The following is a 19,487-nucleotide window of genomic DNA, read 5'->3' as shown; positions in this document are numbered from 1 at the left end:
AAGCGATTTAAGTCCCATGAGTTGCAATGTGCTTTTTCTCAACAAAACCCGTTTCTTGAAAAGGTCTCAACAGATGAATCAAATATGTGTGCAGTAAATAGAACTGGGCTGAAATCCATTGGTTTTTGTGGGATCTGACATGAATTGACATTATTGCAGAAGCTGTGCTGATAAAACAACAACAACTTGCATTTATATAGCACCTTTCACAAAATAAAATGTCCCAAGGAGCTTAAAAGATTGTTTATGTGCAACAGTAGTAACAGTGAACTCTGCTCCCAAGGATAATTGCATCAACGCTTTTATTGCAGCTGCACTTTGTCACGATAAAGTAACAAGGTGAAACAGCGCAATTCTTCAGACAGCAAAGGGTATTGAGGCAGATTCATGTCAAGAAGCCACAACTAAATTCAGATGGCTATGGAACCAATGGTGACAGTCTATCATATTTAGTTTTAAACAGGGAATAGTATTTGAGTTTGTACCACTTGTGGCATTGGCATCATTGGTATAGTTGCCTTGGTGCATAATATAAAAGAAAATAAGCAAAACCAGTGGTAAATTCATTGACTCACTTTTGAATTGTGAGGCTGTTTTAACACCACTAGCAACTGTAAATTTAAGTGCATCTATTCAGGGTCAGTTTTCTTCAGCCAGGGTTCAACAACTGTTCCCACCAAAGGTGGCTGTGCGATGCATTCCTGGTTATTTTATTACTCCCTTTTCGCAACATTCTTGTGCCACCCAACATCTCAACTTGCCAGTAGGTTTTAAAAATGTCAAAGTATTTTCTCTGCGCATCTGCACTCATGTATATTGGAATGTTCCATGTACAATAACATAAAACTTATTGTATTTTAGGTATTTTTTAAAAAGTTTAATCAGTGGCAGAGTTGTCTTCTGTGGACTTGACTGCTACTTGATAATGGATATGCTAGCCAGAACAAAAGCTTCCTTCTCTATTTCTCCTTGATGATCACATGTGAAATTGTATCAGCATTTGAATGTATCCTTCCAAACCCATCATGCATAAAGTAGTTTTCTGGAGGGGAAGCGGTGGTGTGGGGAGGGCTCACTAAATTGGATTGATTTAAGGATTGGTTAAGATTCCCAGCCAAGCCAGAGGAAATGAAAACCCTCAATGGGTGTTGGATCCATGGACAGGGTGACATCTGGCCAAAGGTAGGAAGGCTTTTCACTTTTTGCTATGGATACATAAATAATCAATGTTTTGGCAACAGTTAGCATCTGTAAAGGAATCATGTTGCTAACAATTCATGGCTTGATTTGTGTTGTGTATCTGTGTAGGGTCCAGGAGCACAGAAGACTAGCATGGGCTGATGTCTCTGAATTTGAGAGGTGGGCTTTTCTTAATTAGGGATGGGGACAGTTCCCCCACTGTGCTGAATAAAGCATCTTAACTTCAAACTCAAGTGCAACCCTTGCTGGTATGATTTTTTTAAAATTTCTATTTTCTGAACAATGAGTCCTATGGCCTTGGTAGTGCATTTTGAGCTATTAGTAATGATCATCCCACACATACTAGAAACTAGGGTTGAGACTGCCAAAACGCATTTCACTTGCGATCTTTATCAAGGAAAAATCACTTTCATCTCAACAAATTGGGCTCTGTTGAAATCCAAGTAGCTAATCTAAAAGTACAACCGACCATGCTATTCAGCTTTCCTTCTCCACAGCTAATTGAGGTTTTAATGTGTATTTCCCTATACCAGCTGTAAATCACTGGATGTGGTAACCACATGTGTTTTATGAGTAAATTAAGTTGGGGGAAGGGACTGGTCCATATATGCATTACAGTTCCCGTGCGTTATGTAGTTGTTGCATCCTACATGCTATAAATAATTTTTTTTCTGATATGCCATTTATTTTAAATATTGGTTTTTATTTTAAATCCACTGAGTATTAAAAAGGGTGCACTTAAAGGAGTAAAATTCTAAAATCTGTTTACCTATCTTAAAACGATCTAACTAGTAACAAATAAATGCAGCGTTTACTGTGCTTTAAAAATTAATACTAGATTTCCCATGACAAAGTTTATGAATAGTCTGGTCCTTGAAGGTAGGTTCTATTATTCACTGTGGTGCCACTTCTCATTAAACATGACTGCTGCTTGCTTTTAAAATAAGTTACTGAAGCAATATATCAAATTAAGTGATATATTGCAAGAAAAATCAACTACATGAAATTGCCTTTTTAAAATTTTTTAAGCCTATTATTTTGGTAGTCAGCTGTAAATAGCATTTCTGAAAAAATGTATTAACTAAAATTCACTTTTTTGAGGTAGAAGTTCATTACCAGGTATATAAAATACATCCCAATGTAACATCCATCTCCTAATCCAACCAGAGATATCTAAAAAGAAATACCAGTAATTATAGTGCCTTTCCTTCTATTTTCCTTCATACTTTGGGATTCAAAAAACAGAAACTTTGAATCTTGCCCTAAAGCTATTCACCCCATAATAAAAACAAAAACATACAATGTATAGCTACAGTATTTACAAATTAAACAAAGCAAGACTTCATAATAGTAAATTTTATTTTGTAAGACATTCAAAGCCAGGTTTCACATTCCAAGTAAATGAAGTATGCATTTATTAACCTTTTTGGGAGATTAATTTCCTCGGAGCTTCTTCTTTGCTGCCATAACTTTGGCAGAAACTATGTCTATGGGCATAATTCAAGGAAATTCATACCCTTGGCAGATTTCATTCCGGCTGTTAAGTCAGCAATCCCCAAATACCAAGTTCAAAAACGATACTTCCAACTGCACTTTGTCTGAACAAGATGAAGCAACCTGCCTGCCTGAGAACAGGATTGATAACGCTAACACACAACTCTTCTTGCTGATTGGTACATATTGTTTTACTTCTAAGATGAGCAGACATATTCATATCGATTCTTAAACAACACCTGGAAGAACAGTATAAAAGCAATTTTTGTCTTTGCAGTTAACTGCTATGGATAGGGTGATTGTTTTGGGCAAAGCTATACATGAAAAGCCACATCTATAATAATAGGAGGAAGGCAGTGACAAACACCTTGAACCTGGAACTAGACTGTATCATTAGCAAGGGTTTAATTTTGTTTTGCGAGTAACTGTTGAAGTTATCATTTGGTTCAACATCAATACAGAGTTGGACGCCTGCTGATATTATGTTCAGGTGAACTATAATAAGATGGAGTTTTTTTTAGCCTGTGTTAGTACAGGTATTGTGAGCATAATTATGGTACAAAGTTCATTCATTTGTGAAAAGATAGGCTGAAAATTTTTTTTGACCATCTGGAAACTCAATTTAATCCCTACCTCCCTGCACCCACTCTCCTCATGCCCATGGCAAAGATAATGGCACAAAAACCTGAGGTCAGAGATAGTTGAAAGCTGATTTGCGCTTTGAGAGAGCAGCAATTTGGAGAAGAAGCTGTTTCTACCAGAATTTTGCTTGATATGCCCTGTTTTAAATGGTGCGTGACTCCTTTTGGATCTGAAACACTCATCTTTTGTACCCTTGGAGTTCTGCTAGTGGATTAGCTTTGGATCGCTCCACATTCTGAAAGATGGACTGGGGTGGCCAACAACAAACTGCTCTTCGTGTGCAATGAATTGCCTCTGTCATGGAAATGACCCCATTCCTGATTTTTGGAATGGCATCTCCAAACTTGGTCGCCGGAGGGTGGGATTTCTGGTCCCTTGCCCTTGCACCAATAGAGTAGGTGTCCCTGGCCAGATTTCAGGACCAAATTGCTTTCTTAGCATATATAGGTCAGATTTGATTTAAGTTAAGATCTATACGTTCAGAATCTTTAGAAAGAATGACTTAGTCAAAGAATTATTTAATGGGGATACAGTTTACTGTTGTCAGTTGTAATCTTTTTAATCATCAAATTTCAGGAATGATGGGCTAAATCTTACCTATGTCAGGCGGGCTGGGTGGGAGCGGGCGGGGATGGGTGCAGAGCCGATCGCCACCCGCGATTGGCTGCTCACCGCTATTTTACGTGGGCAGACCAATTAAGGCCCGCCCAGCATAACACGTGGCCGGTAGCACTCAATGCTACCTGTGTGGGCGGGGGGAGGAGGGAGAGTCGGGACCTGCGCTCTTTCACGCATGTGCACGAAAGAGCGCAGCAATCTCCCTGAGGCAGCTCTGTGCCTCAGGGAGATTAAGTTGATAGTAATACTTTTTAATAAAGGGGGAAAAAATTATTTAAACATGTCCCATCATGTGACAGTGTCACGAGCTGGGACATATTTGTGAATTTTGTAAAAATTTAATTAATTAATTTATAAGACCTTCAGGAAACCTCATCCTTCGCCGTGGATGAGATTTCCTGAAAAACGCGAAGGCCGCTTGTGCTCTTCACCTACCCGCCAACCTTAGGTTAGACGGGCAGCGTTGCTAACAGCTTTAATTGTTTTTTTAATAGCCTTAATAGGCCATTGACAGTTTGGTGGATGCGCTACCGCCTCTGTTGCGCACCTGCCGACCGAAATATCGAAATGACGCACGATGACATCGGGACGCACGCCCGACGTCATCGCGCATCATTTTGCGTGTCGGCGTATCGGGCCCGATTCATCCTCTGTGGCCCGTGCAGATGCATCAAGATCCTCTTCCTCCAGTGAGTCCCCACTTGGCAGTGCATGGATCTGTGTCATGTCACCAGGAATACTTTTGCTGATTGATACCAGCCATGCTAAATGATCACTTGGAATCACCTTCCCTGAAGGTAACTGTGTTAATTGTTGCAAGGAAGGTAGTCTCTGCTTCTTTCAGATGTCAACAAAACATAATGGTAATGTTGCAAATGCTGCAAAATCAGCATTTAATCAAGAGGTGATGGATATTCTTTGCGTGAAGAAAGCATTTTCTGAAGTACAAAAACTAGTAGCTTGCCACCCAGTAATGTATTTATATAAATGCTAACATTTTCACAGGATCTAGAGTCAGGACTACACACATGCTAAGCACATCTAGCCACAAATGCGTAGTCTACTGTAACATCTCAAGATTTTTTACCCATTTGCGCTGAAAGAAATTTTGGTCTAATTTATATTATAATGTTGCTTATGAAGATGAATTCAATTTTCAAAGGGTTAACTCTAAAAGACACATGATTAGGACTATTAACTGGAATACTAAATGAAGTAGTGATTAGAATTGTGTATTCATAGGATCACAAGATAGTCACGGATGAGGAAGGATACTTGGTGCATCTTAGTTCTTCCATCCAAATAGAACCTCAAATGCTCCCATTTCAACATCTAATTGCTCTCAAAAGATTCCAAGGCTTTGATCTCCATTACTCTTCCTTAACATCCATTCCATACATTGATTCCCTGATCCTAAAATTATCTTACTGTAGTTTGAATCCATATCCGTTTTTCTGTATCGCTGTTCAACTTAAACATCTTTCCTCAATCTTCTCTCTGCTGCCTTTCCCTTGTGCCTTGCAACGAGAAGTGGACACAGTGTTTAATATGCGGTCTGACCAGAGAACAAAACAGCTTGGCTGTGACTTCCAATGGTTTATATTCTTATTGTTTAGCCAATGTAGTTGACTACTGCTCCACATTAGGTGGGCATGTTAGGGATGATTCCTCCCGGGGGGAAGGCGGACGTGGAGAATTGCAAAATGGGTATTAGTGCATCAGCAGCAAAATGGGCTACCCATAAAAGTAATAATTTTACTTTGAATGGGGGAATGCTGGATCATGTGGTAAACAGGACAATTTAGCAGCTTCAGATTCACAAGATATTATAAGCACCATCTCAAGTATATAAGACACATTTAAAGGACGCTAATAAGATTCTGGGCTTTATGGCATTTGTTGCAATTCATGCATTTTACAATATAACCTAGTTTTAGGAATTAAAGCTTTAACTGTAGAAAATGAGGGTCTGGTTGAGAAACTAGTAAATGCAGCCCTGCAATTAAAATAAGCTTGGAGGTTCTTACACTTAAAAGTTTGGGACCATGTTGAATTAAAGTTTAACAGCTAGAAAGGTACGATCATAAAACAGCAGGTGAGCCTACTTACATAAAGAACTGGAGACATGGGCAGAATTTTCCCGTCAGCGATTTGGGGGCGGGGCACACTCGCCGACATGAAAATGACGTGGGATGACGCCGGAAGGAACCCTCGACGTCATCCCAGTCCATTTAAATATTGAAGAAGGCGGACGGACAACAAAATCAGCTATCCGCCCGCCGACTTGTCAATGGCCAATTAAGGCCATTGACAGGATAATTAAGCAAATTAAAGGCCCTGCCCGTCCAACCATAAGGTTGGCGGGCAGGCCAGGAGCCCCAGCGGGCTTCTGATAATACATGAAACCTCATCCACTGGTGGTCTGTTTTTAAAAACTTCAATAAAGTTTATGTGCTTCTTATTAACATGTCCCATTTCATGTGACATTGTCACATTAGGGGGACATGTTAATAATTTTAATATTTTTCTATTTTTAAAGATTTTTATACTGTCAGTAATCTCCCTGAGACAGCATGTGCGAAAGAGCGCACTTTGACAGATGGGGAATCCCTCCCCCACCGCTGCACAGGAAGCGCATAGCGCTTCTTGTCGGGCAGGCCGCTGGGTGGGCCTTAATTGGCCCGCCCACTCAAAATGGCGGCAGGCCCCATTTCGGCGGTGGAGTTCAGCTGCCCACCCGCCACCGAGCCAGTGGGGCCCACATGCCCATCAAGGTAAAAATTCTGGCCATAACGTCTGCAATCCTTGTGCTAAGGGCAGTCCAGAGAGATGTTTTTGCTTTGCAAGTTAGAGCTAAATTAGTTTAAAAGCGTTCAGTAAACCCTGAAGGGTTATAAAATCAAGTTCTTTAATCAGATCAAATAATGAATTTTAAATGAGTGATGTACTTAACCTTAGGATCAGTTCGAGGACATCGCAGAGCATGTTACATTGTCATGGAGATGGGTGAAGCTTAGGGAGGTTCTCTGATTTCAATTTATCTAAGTGTTGTTGAGTTAGTTGCAGCTTGGACCTGAGGTGTGTAGTTTGCAACTCACTGAGAAAAGATAGCCAAAGTAAATGACAGTTAGTAGGCCTGCACTCTAAGCAGAGAAAAACCTAACTTCATTATTTGCCCCATGGAATGTGAGTTAGGCTTAATCTCAGTTTGGATTTCATGAGGGAAAAGAAGTTGGAAGGTTGCCTAGTTTGAAGCTAGTGCAAAAATCCACAGTGGCCCTCACAGAGATTTGTGGCACCCAGCAGAATTGCTTGGGAGTATTGAGAAGGCAACCAGAACGAGGGACCAAAGCATCCACAGTCAAGAGGTCACTGTCTCTGAGAATAGATGGAACTGAGGAGAATTGAAATAGTTTCCAGAGGACTGTCTCATTCTTTTAGATGGTCCAGACAGAATTAAATAGATTTATGTGTCATATAAAAAAAAGTCAGGAAGTAAAAAGTGAAACTGAGTGCTTAACATAGATAGTTGTAACTTATAGTGTTAAGACTGCTTGTCTTGTTTAATTCTTTTACTTACAATAACATTTGCTTTTGTTTAAAAATATAAAGTCTTATGGCGTAGTTCTATTGGTTAAAATGAGGTGTTGGATTTCTTTAAATTCTAACGGTCCCTAACCAGATCATAACATGGTAGAGCGGGGGGGGGGAGTATTCTGGGCCTTGAGGTTACAAATTGTGCTGAGTACAATTCTGCTGCTGCTGATGGCCCACAGCGTTTCATGGGTGCTCAGTTTTGAGTTGCTAGATCTGTTTGAAATCTATCCCATTTAGCATGGTGATAGTACCACACAACACGCTGGAGGATATCCTCAATGTGAAGGCGGGACTTCATCTCCACAAGCACTGTGCAGTGGTCATTCCTCCCAATAGTTCAACCAAGACATGTGCATCTGCAACAGGTAGATTGGTGAGGACAAGGTCAAGTTGGTTTTTCCTCCTTGTTTGTTTCCTCACCACTTGCCGAAGACCCAGTCTAGCAGCTATGTCCTTTAGGATTCAGCCAGCTCGGTCAGTAGTGGTACTAAAGAGCCACTCTTAGTGATAGACATTATAGTCCCCCACTCAGAGTACATTCTGAGCCCCTGCCACTCTCAGTGCTTCTTCCACTGGATATTCAACATAGAGGAGTACTGATTCGTCAGATGAGGGGGCGGTAGGTTGTAACCAGCAGGAGGTTTCCTTGTCCATGTTTGACCTAATGCCATGAGACTTCATGGAGTCCAGCGTCAATTTTGAGGACTCCCAGTGCAACTCCCTCCTGATGATATACTGTGCCGCCACCTCTGGTGGGACAGGACAAAATCAGGGATGGTGATGGCAATGCCTGAGGCATTGTCTGTAAGATATGATTGGGTGAGTATGGCTATGTCAGGCTGTTGTTTGACTTGTCTGTGAGACAGCTCTCTCAATTTTGGCACAAGCCACTACATGTTAGTAAAGGGGGACTTTGCATGTTCGACAAGGCCGAGTGTGCCACTATCATTTCCGCTGCCTAGGTCGATGCTACGTGGTCTGTCTGGCTTCAATCCTTTTTGACTTTGATACAACTGAGTGCCTTGCTAGGTCATTTCAGAGAGCATTTAAGCACAATTGCTGTGGATCTGGAATCACATGTAGGCTAAGATTTCCTTCCCTAATGAGCATTAGTGAACCTGATGGGTTTTTACAACAATTAACACCATTTCTGGGAATAACTTTAATTCCAGATTAAATTAAACCAGCAGCCATGGTGAGATTTGAACCCAGGCCCTCAGATCTTTAGTCTGGATTACTAGTACAGTGATATTACCACTATGCTACAGCCTCCCCCTTCCAACTATAAAGACTGGCTTTCACATTTATAGCATGAATGAAATACTTCTATTAAAACTACAAGACTATTGGTTTTAATACAGAACTTGCATTAACATGCTGAGTGCTGAAATATCTCCCATGACAGCATTATAATTCTCATGAGACAACACAAAGTAAGTGCCAGAAGTAACAGTATAGTTCATGTGCAAATGAGAACATAATACTGACGGTTAACTAAATCCTGTGGATTAGAGAGGTATCTGCATAAATCTGTATAAACAAAAATCTGCAACAGAGAACCTTGCAAGATTCTTGTACATATCTGGGAATAAACATCATCAGGGACATATTTTATTAACACATTTAAGTCCTAAGTCTTGAATTAAGACAATCTGCAGCATTCATGAGAATCTAGTTTTTTTAAACTTATTCATTCATGGAATGTAGGCATCACTAGCAAGGCTATCTATTGCCCTTTCCTAATTGCCCTTGAGATGGTGGTGGTGAACCACATCCTTGAACTGTTACAGCTCCTTGTATTGAAGATACTCCCACTGTGCTGTTAGGTACAGAGTTCCAGGATTTTGTCCTAGCGGCATTGAAGGAATGGCAATTAACATCCAAGTAGAAATGGTGAACGACTTGTTGTGGAAATTGGAGGTGCATGTCTTCCAATACGCCTGCTGCCTTTGTCCTTCTTTATATAGTTCCAAGTCAGGTGGCAGCGGTCCCAAGTTTGGGAAGTGCCGTTGAAGAAGCTTTGGCAAATTGCTGCATTGCATCTTCTAGATGGTAGACACTGCAGTCACATTTTTTTTTATTCTTTCGTGGGACATAAGCGTCGCTGGCTAGGCCAGCATTTTTATTGCCCATCCCTAACTGCCCTTAAGAAGGTGGTGGTGAGCTGACTCCTTGAACCGTTGCAGTCCATGTGGTGTAGGTACACCCACAGCGCTGTTAGGGAGAGAGCTCCAGGATTTTGACTCAGCAACAGTTAAGGAATGGCGATATAGTTCCAAGTCATGTGCGGCTTTGAGGAGAACTTGCAGGTGGTGGCACGTCTGCATTCCGATGCATCTGCTGCCCTTGTCCTTCTAGGCAGTAGAGGACACAGGTTTGGAAAATGCTGTCGAAGGAGTCTTGGTGAGTTATTGCATAGCATCTTGTAGGATGGTACACGCTGCTGCCACTGTGTGTCAGTGGTGGAGGGAGTGGATGTTGGAGATGGCAGATGGGGTGCCAATAAATTGGGCTGCTTTGTCCTGGTGGATGGTGTTGAACGTCTTGAGTGTTGTTGGAGCTGCACTCATCCAGGCAATTGGAGAGTATTCCATCACACTCCTGACTTGTGCCTTATAGCTGGTGGACAGGCTTTGGGGAGTCAGGAGGTGCGTTAAATTCAGCTCTTTTGTCCATGTTTTGACCAAGACTGTAATGAGCTCAGGAGCCAAATGGGTTGGCAGAACCCAAACTGAACACCCATGTGCAGATTATTGATAAGTGCCACTTAACTATATATTCAATTAATTATCGGATGTAAATGAAATGTCATTCAAACTCTTGGCTCTGAAGAAGGAAAATTCTCACTGTGTTAAAAGGACATTGGTTTTATCAAAGGTCTTCGCAATGCTTTGTTCATTTATGTGAGATGAGAGAGTATCAGAGAAGCTATAAATGTAAACGAATTGCCACATTTATCAGCTGACCAACAAACTCTATATTTGTTTTGTCTTTGGAAATAATCTAATTAACGATTAAAATATTTAATCTTCATGGATCTTAATTTTGAAAACAAAATTACAAAATGTGTTTCAAACTACAAAGAAAACTTGTCTTAACTGATTTCATATTCTAAAGGTAAAATCATGCAGAATTGAATGGCTTTTAGTCCAAACGATTAATCATTATTAGTTAAGCAGCCAGAACACAAAAATCTGATCTTGTGATCTAGCTTTGCAACTTAAGCATATCAACTTTAAAAAGAAAAGCAGCTCAAACTGCTGAGTCACACACCTTGTGAAAAGCAAGCACCAACTGAAAACAGCTCACTGAATGAATCTATCAAGTCTGCAAATATACCGCAGGTGAAATAAATTCAGGATATTCCTTCCTGGTAAAAGGGAGGCAATAAATACAAGGAAATGTAGTCAAATCAAGCTCTTTGCAATCTGCTATGTTCAGAGCTAATATTTTCCCTACCATCTGATTCAAGGTCAAGGTCAACAGCTATAAAATAGTCCATGTTGACAACTATAAATTTGATCCATCTTTCTAAAGGACACTAATGGTCTTATGCAAGACATTGTCAGGTGATCAGTGATTACTTACTGATTGATAAAACATGGCGTACTATATCTTAAACTGTGAATCATTCTGTAAATTCTTTCACATCAGATGGCGTGGACAACTGCTGAAGCTGTCTGTAACCAATAGTTCCTGACTCCCTATTCAAGGCCAGTTGTGGACATGCATGAAGTGCTCTGGAGAAATTAATTATCATGGGAAAAGTTAGGTTAAGTAAAAATGTGTCATGAAGCATAAAATTTTATTATAAATGAAGAATGTATCTGTAGTAAACTACTTTCTAACATTTAATTTTAAGCACAATGTTTATAAAGAAAATATTCATTTTTTTTTTTCCCATCTTGTGTTTTGATTTTCTTCACTGTTGAATCCTGCCCCACATTCTGCTCTAGCTGCAACAGTAAAAATACTGAGTTGTAAGCTTTTCCAATGTTTCTGTCATGGATATGCTGTAATTAACTGAAAGAAGGTGAGCTTCTAATCGAGGGATGAATGTGTGAAAAAGTAGTTAAGCAAATCTTAGCAATCCTTCTGATAAAAAAGCACATTTTTTAACTGGTACAACAGAGAAAAATTCAACAAACACTTTAGGCCTATATTTTATAAGTCTCAATCGTTTCTACTAAGGGCATAGGATGCTATAGCTTCAAATGTACCCAGTTTTGTCTCCACAACTACTCAGGATGAGAACATTTTCTGGGTTTTTGACACTTATTCTAGCCTGCTTGGTCTCCAGGTTGTGCCTAACTCATACTGCATAGCTGAGATGGAGAACTCAATCTGTAGAGAATTGTAATATTAAATCCATACCTTAGATGTCAGCCTTGGTTCAGTGATGGAACTCAGTCAGAAAGGTGTGGGCTCATAGTCCCACTCCAGAAACTTGACTCCATAATCTAGGCTAACCCCTCACTACAGTCGAAAGGGATGCTGCAATGTTAGCTGCCACCTTTCAGATGAGAAGTTAAACCAAAGTTAAGTCTGCCCTCTCAGGTGGACGTAAAGGATCCCATGGCACTGTTTGAGGAGGAGCAGGGGAGTTTTCCTGCTTTCTTGGCCAATATTTATCCCTCAGCCAGCACCACTAAAAAAACAGATAATCTGGTCAATGTATCATTTTTCTTTCCAAATGCTCAATGCACAGTAATCTCAGGTTATTAGATTTTGTCATGATGCTAATATTAATTTCTTTAAAACCTTTGTGCTAAACTAGTACCTCACAATACATACTACCTTTCATTGGTTCCAAGTGGAGAATAGTTACCCATACTAACTTCCGAACTCAGGTAGTAATATGATTCAAGGCTGCTACAGAGAGAAGGTGAAATGTGAATTGTGCCTTTTGGAGAGTGTGCTGGAAATACAGTACACTGCCAGCAGGAAACTTGAGATCTTATTCACAGTGCTTAAAGGCCTTCATCTCCTATCTGTCTCAGTCACAAATCACTCTCAGGTCATTAACCTTTTCCATGGCAGTAAAACTCTTGCTTCCACTGGAATTCAAACATTTAACTGTACAGCACTGTGACAAAGATGTTATCACTAGGCAAACAACCAAGTTATCCTGAGTAGTTGCATTACATTCCTTTGATTTTTTTAAATATAAAAAAGTGAAGACCAAGATATACACGTACTAGACATAAATGTTTGTTCCTGATATCTATTAATGTCTACATTAAATTTTCTTTTCATTGTAAGTACATTCTACAACATTCCTTCTGTCACAAGTAATCACAAAAGAAAGGCTGAATGGCAATAATTTACCAACAAACAAGCCTGAGAGAACTCATACAATTTTTCAGTCGATTGTGACCTGTAAAATAATTTTTGATTCTTATCATCTATTGCCTTAATCAACCTTAAATGAAGTTGGCAGGGATTGGTGTGGTCTGGCAACAGGTTGTGTGGATACATAGGGCTGGATTTTACCAGCCCACTGGATACAGGTGATGTGGCGGAAGTGCTTGTAAAATAGTGGTGGAAGGTGCAGGGAGGAGAGTTCAATGTCTTTCCGCTACCATGGCATATTACAAGGGACTGGAACCTCAGTGGCTCAGCAGCCCAGCAGACAGGGAAGTGTGTCAATTAATTACCCAACTGAAGAACCGCCTCCAGCCCCAGCCAGTATTTTACAGGTATCAGGAAGGGCCAACGCCATGTGGGGAGACCGCCAGGAAAGGCCTCCCAGTGGGTTCCTGGCTGCGGGGTGGGGGGGGGCTTCATTTAGGGCCAGTCCATGGCCCACTGAGGGGCCAACCCCACATCAATGGCCACCCACACTGCTAGGATGCCGCCACTGGAAGAAGAACTCCCTGATCGCCGAGGCCTGCCTGTCTGCCTTTGGCAAAGCTAAAGAAAGAACTTACTTGGGCTGCGAGGGCACCTCAGTATGTAGGCACCATCTTTTCAAGCATCCTCAGCAATGCTCACCTCAAATGGTGGCACTGCCAAGGCTGTAGTGTTGCCAGCCCTCTGATTGGGTCAGCAGGTCTAGGAGGCGGGCCATTGTCCTCAATTGGACAGGGATCCTGGCAGGGGGCACTGGTTAAATTCCATCCAGGATCCCGCCTGCCCACGCTGGCTCAGGTACCACTTTCATCCCAGCAGCAGGACTACTCACCTTTTCATAAAATTCAGGCCCATTTTTCCCTCTACTTAATTGTATTAGGTTTCTCAGCACTTAACACAGCTGTTAGCCAGAAAACCAACTGTTCCTCTCACAGTTGATAGTAATGAAGTAAAATATTCAAATAGCTGAGATTTATTTATTTGTAAGCATTCTGCTCTGCATGGCTGGGGCAGGACTATACTGGGCTAACAGCCCAAGGATGTGACCTTTTGAAAGTGACAGAAGCTGGATCTTCTTCACATGTTTTTCATCTCTCTCCAGCAATGACAAGGAAATGTGGAAATCAATAGCAGGTCAATAGTGCTGTTTAAGTGCTAAAGACAAAGTGAAAATAAATTATACCTTGAGATCACCAACTTCTACAGCCAGCATTCAGTGAAAATCAGGTTACACCTAATGGTGGCAGGCACAACTCCCATGGGAAAACCACGCTGGGGGCTTGTTTTATCTTTTGCAACTAAGAAGGAGGATGTAAGCAAGGGAGAGGGAAACAGGGTGAGACAGCTTTAGAAACCTGTTGTGGTCAAGGTGACAGAGTTGTTCAGGTGATGGTTTAGGGTAAATAATGATGGGTATAGGGCTATAGAGCAAGGAAAGTCAACAGAAAGGTAGCTGAGTAACCAAACTGAAAAATTGCTCAAACTCAAATTGAGGACAAAGCAGCAAGAAAAATGCAGAGAGCTGTTGCAAAAAAACTGTGTGGCCTATGTAGCAACAAAAGTATGGCTGTAATATTTTGATTTCTGGAAAGCAGTCAGTAAAGCATCACTTTGAAGGCTATTGCATAAAAATAAACCCTATGGGAATAATACACAGAATTACATATAAAAGTAGATCCAAACAGCCCAACTTGTGTTTATCCTCCACACAAGCAATAGTCCTGGTCCCACCTGCCTGCCTTGTTTTATCAGCCTAAATTGCCCTTTTCATCAACCATCTAATTATTATATATTTAAAAGTTGACAAAGTCTCTGCTTCAATCATTAACCCTGCTAATGTATTCTACAGTTTCATAACCCTGTGTGAGTCACATTTCTCCTGCTCTCTGTTCCAAATCTCTTTCAATTGATCTGTTATCTATGTCCTTTTGTTCTATACTTCTCAACGATGAGATAAAGTCTGGTGTAAATTTTCATCTTCACCATATGGGTGACAAACTGGCAGAGGGGCTCACTGGCCCATTAGTCAACCAAACCAATTTTCATTCCATTGATTTCAGGTGGGTTCTATAATGGATAAATTAGATAATCTGCCTGATCACTGCTCATGCAGTTAAGACAAAACTTTTCCTATCTACTTTGTCCCATTCTTTCGTAATTTTAAACACCTTTATCAAATCACCTATAATCACTATTGGTCTTAAAAAAGTCCTAGGGCAGGATTTTCGGGTTGGCGAGCGGGTGTGGGGCCCGCTCATTGACGCGTAAAATGACACACGGTGGCATCGGGCGTGCGTCCCGATGTCCCCGCATGTCATTTAGATTGTCAGTTCAGCGGGCGCGCAGCCAATGTGGCTGCGCGCCCATCTAACTGTCAAAGGCCTATTAAGGCCATTAAGAAGGTAATTAAAGTTGTTAAGCATGCTGCCCGTCTAACCTTAAGGTTGGCAGGCAGGCGAAGAGCCCAGGCAGCCTTTGCATTTTTCATGAAACCTCACAGGCGAATGAGGTTTCGTGAAGGGTTTATTAATTAAATTGAAAAATTTTTTTACAAAATTTTCTCTTTTATTAAATTTTTCACAACTTAAACTAATCTCCGAGGCACCTCCGTGCCTCAGGGAGATTTCTGCGCTCTTTTACGCGCATGCGCGAAACAGCGCAGGCCCTGACTCAGGGAATCCCGCCCGCACAGGGAGCACTCAGCGCTTCCAGGTATGCGTAACGCTGGACAGGTCTTAACTGGCCCGCCCACATAAAATGGCAGCGCACACACGATCGGGGGCGCCGATCGGGTTCACGCCCGCTCCCGCCTGCCCCCACACAACCCCCCCGATGGGGAGAAAATTCAGCCCCTAATGTTATAAATCTTTCTTTGTGCTGTGTTTCCTAAGAAGCATATCAGTAACAAATTTAGATTGTATAGCTACTACCATCAAGTACAAAATAAATGGCACTGTACTTAGGCACGATAAAGATTGTGGCAAATTCATATTTACAATGCTGTCCATTTTTGATCCCTGCACATGATGAAGAAAATTGAAGTGCAGAGGAAAGTAAGTAGAATGATATTTAGCCAAAAGATCTCAGCATTATGCAGCTACGCTCTCTGAGTTAGGGCCATTTTGTTTAGGAACATGAAGACTTAGTGGAGGTGTGATTAAGGGTTTTAACATGATGAAGCAATTGGACTTGGTTAGTTTGGATAGGGATGGTACAATTTGAAGGCATACAAACAAAATATGTAAGCAAAAAAAAAAGTTTGGTTAAATGTTAGGAACTATTTCTATAAGAACTGCCTTTATCTGGAGCAGACTGTCTCAACATGCAGTGAAAATGGATTCACTTCAATCCTTCAAAATGAGTTACGAGTGGCAATAATCCCCTGGGGATTTACTCGATTGCCCTACTAAGTCTGACAGGAACTTCACAGATTTTTTTCCTGAATTGGGTGTAGGGTTTTTTTCCCTCTGCCAGGAGATCACATAATGAAGGGGATAAATCTGAATGGATGTACTATGTAAGGATGAAGTGGGCTTGGTGATCCTAATTGTCTTTTCCCAATCTACTTTTCATATGGCTAAAAAGCTTTAAATACTTCTAATTTATTAATGTATGTGTTATCTTACAGCTTCTAGTGGAAAGCAGATGAGTTCTTCAATCACCTGGAAGGACCTGTCCAAAGGTTCGTAGTTCATTACTAAAGCAATCTATATTCCACTCTTCTGATCTTGTGCAACGATAAAAACAGCAATGCTTGTTAGACATTAAAATTAAATAAATATGAAGTTCACTGCCTCTTTGTGATGGAGTTCAGGTTGGTGTGATTTCCACCACTTCCCAAAGCTTCCAAAACCCTAACCCAATTCCCACCATCAGGGGCAATTATGATTATGATGCATGGAAGAGTTCCCTTTATCAAATTGGGCAAATGGGATAATTGCGAGAGGGAAGAACTATGAGGATGGCATCATGGCTCCCCCTGAAAGCCTTAGCTAAGACCAAGGCATTCAATAGACAAGTGCTGGGCCTGAACTGGAGAGCCCTATCCTTCCAATGAGGGATCCTGGAACTTTTACAACTGCTTCCTTGGGCCTACTGTCACCTTCCACACAGTGGTCCCAGCAAGTGTTGAGCAGATGGTAGAAAAGATTTCAGTCTTCTTGTCTCTCATGTCTCATCCTCCTCAGCCCCATAAATTGCAGTGCAAGTGGGGGAACAGCAACTCGTGGTAGTCCATGAAAGACAGGGTGAAAAAGCCTGGCCAAAGCACAGGGTGGTGATTGGCTATACCACTTTAATTTGTCAATCTCCACTTCAATCCACCCAGTGTAACCATTAAGATTTGCTCACTGGTGCTCAGTTTTGGTTCCGCCAGGGCCACTCAGCTCCTGACCTCATTACAGCTTTGGTTCAAACATGGACAAAAGAGCTGAACTCCCAAAGTGAGGTGAGAGTGACTGCCCTTGACATCAAGGCATCAAGGCAGCATTTGACTGAGTGTGGCATCAAGGAGCCCTAGCAAAACTGGAGTCAATGAGAATCAGGGGGGAAACTCTCCACTGATTGGAGTCATACCTAGGACAAAGGAACATGGTTGTGGTTGTTGGAAGTCAATCATCTCAGCTCCAGGACATCACTGCAGGAGTTCCTCAGGGTAGTGTCCTCGGCCCAACCATCTTCAGCTGCTTCATCAATGACCCTCCTTCCAACATAAGGTCAGAAGTGGGGATGTTCACTGATGATTGCACAATGTTCAGTACCATTCGTGACTCCTCAGATACTGAAGCAATCCATGTCCAAATGCAGCAAGATCTGGACAATATCGAGGCTTGGGCTGACAAGTGGCAAGTAACATTCGCGCCACAAAAGTGCCAAGCAATGACCATCTCCAACAAGAGAGAATATAACCATCTCCCCATGAGATTCAATGGGCATTACCTTCGCTGATCCCCCACTATCAACATCCTAGGGGCTATCATTGACCAGAAACTGAACTGGACTAGCCATATAACTACAGTGGCTACAAGAGCTGGTCAAAGGCTAGGAATCCCGTGGTGAGTAACTCCTGATGCCCAAAGCCTGTCCACCATCTACAAGGCACAAGTCAGGAGTATGATGGAGTACTCTCCTCTTGCCTGGATGAGTGCAGCTCCCACAACACTCAAGAAGCTCAACACCATTCAGGACAAAGCAGCCCACTTGATTGGCACCACATCCACAAACATTCACTCCCTCCACCACCGACGCAAAGTAGCAGCAGTGTGTACCATCTACAAGATGCACTGCAGGAATTCACCAAGTTTCCTTAGACAGCACCTTCCAAACCCACGACCACTACCGTCCAGAAGGACAAGGACAGCAGATAAATGGGAACACCACCACCTTGAAGTTCCCCTCCAAGTCACCCACCATCCTGACTTGGAAATATATCGCCGTTCCTTCACTGTCGCTGGGTCAAAATCCTGGAACTCCCTTCCTAATAGCACTGTGGGTGTACCTACACCATGTGAACTGCAGCAGTTCAAGGAGGCATCTCACCACCACCTTCTCAAGGGCAACCAGGCATGGGCAATAAATGCTGGCCTAGCCAGCGAAGCCCACATCCCATGAATGAATTTTTAAAAAATTAAATTTTGGCATATAAAGGGCAGATTTACACCATCATTCAAGACCAACTAAGGGAAGTGATTTTGTGTGAATGGGCAGAAAACAGGCAAATGATACACATATAATAATGATCTTTTAACATTTCTTAGCAAGTCACTTAAAACAGCTCTAGATTAAGTGAAATAATTACCAACACAAAGACCATTTTACCAGTATATACTTATGAACTGCATTCTCTCTGCACTACAGATGTAATTACAGAATCTTTTCCATGCGGGAAGATGACTGTTAAATGGAATATAGAGGTGACAAGCATGGTGATATGTCAGGGAGAATGTGAATTCCCTGCCCAGTACTGTGAAGACATAACAGGAGGTACAAAAGACATTGTTACATCTTTAAAATAGCTGAAAGGAAAGGCAAGAATATAGATGTGAAGTAGTAGCACAGGTTAAAGGAAGGAAAGCCATGCTTCTTAAAATATGTATGGAAAATGTTGTCTTCACAAGAAGCAGTTTGGGCACTGCCAGTAAAAGTATCAGGGGTATGCAAATAACATGACTTGATGCCAAAGAATACATACTGCAAAATTCATATGCAAGTCCAAGGCAGAGTGAAAAAAGTGGTGGGCCCAGTAATTGTTGTCTACTCTCCTAGTGAGTTCCATATTTAAGCAAGATTATTGTTTATTGATTTGATTTACAATCACGGAACAGCTATTTGATTTGTCTGTTTTTTTTAGAGAAAACCGCAAGTGTTCTGGTATGTTAATTTTGGACACCAGAGAGTAGATATTAGTATGAGCAATAATGAAGAATGACTCCTTAACTCATTCATATGACATTCCTCTGTCTTTACGTTAACCCATTTAAGATAAAAAGGAAATGTGCCACTATTTGCACAAATTCATTTTTTCATTAAGATTAGTGAATGGAAAAAAATACAGCCTAAGTAAACGGAAAAAATATAGCCTAATA

General features: G+C 41.3%; 1 protein-coding gene and 1 long non-coding RNA gene across 2 annotated transcripts in view; one reads left to right on the top strand and one right to left on the bottom strand.

Annotated features, from left to right (window-relative positions):
* fras1 (Fraser extracellular matrix complex subunit 1) overlaps window positions 1-19,487 on the bottom strand; it is a 562,738-nt gene that overhangs the window by 492,595 nt on the left and 50,656 nt on the right. The gene's annotated exons all lie outside the window — the stretch shown is intronic.
* LOC144685633 (uncharacterized) lies at window positions 1,051-16,649 on the top strand. The gene is made up of 3 exons (XR_013577753.1): window positions 1,051-1,182; window positions 1,309-1,359; window positions 16,532-16,649. It is a non-coding gene; the product is annotated as an uncharacterized LOC144685633 (long non-coding RNA).

Source organism: Cetorhinus maximus, chromosome 1 (genome assembly GCF_964194155.1).
Source record: "Cetorhinus maximus chromosome 1, sCetMax3.hap1.1, whole genome shotgun sequence".
NCBI classification, from domain to species: domain Eukaryota; kingdom Metazoa; phylum Chordata; class Chondrichthyes; order Lamniformes; family Cetorhinidae; genus Cetorhinus; species Cetorhinus maximus.
This window is presented reverse-complemented; position numbering and strand designations above follow the sequence as displayed.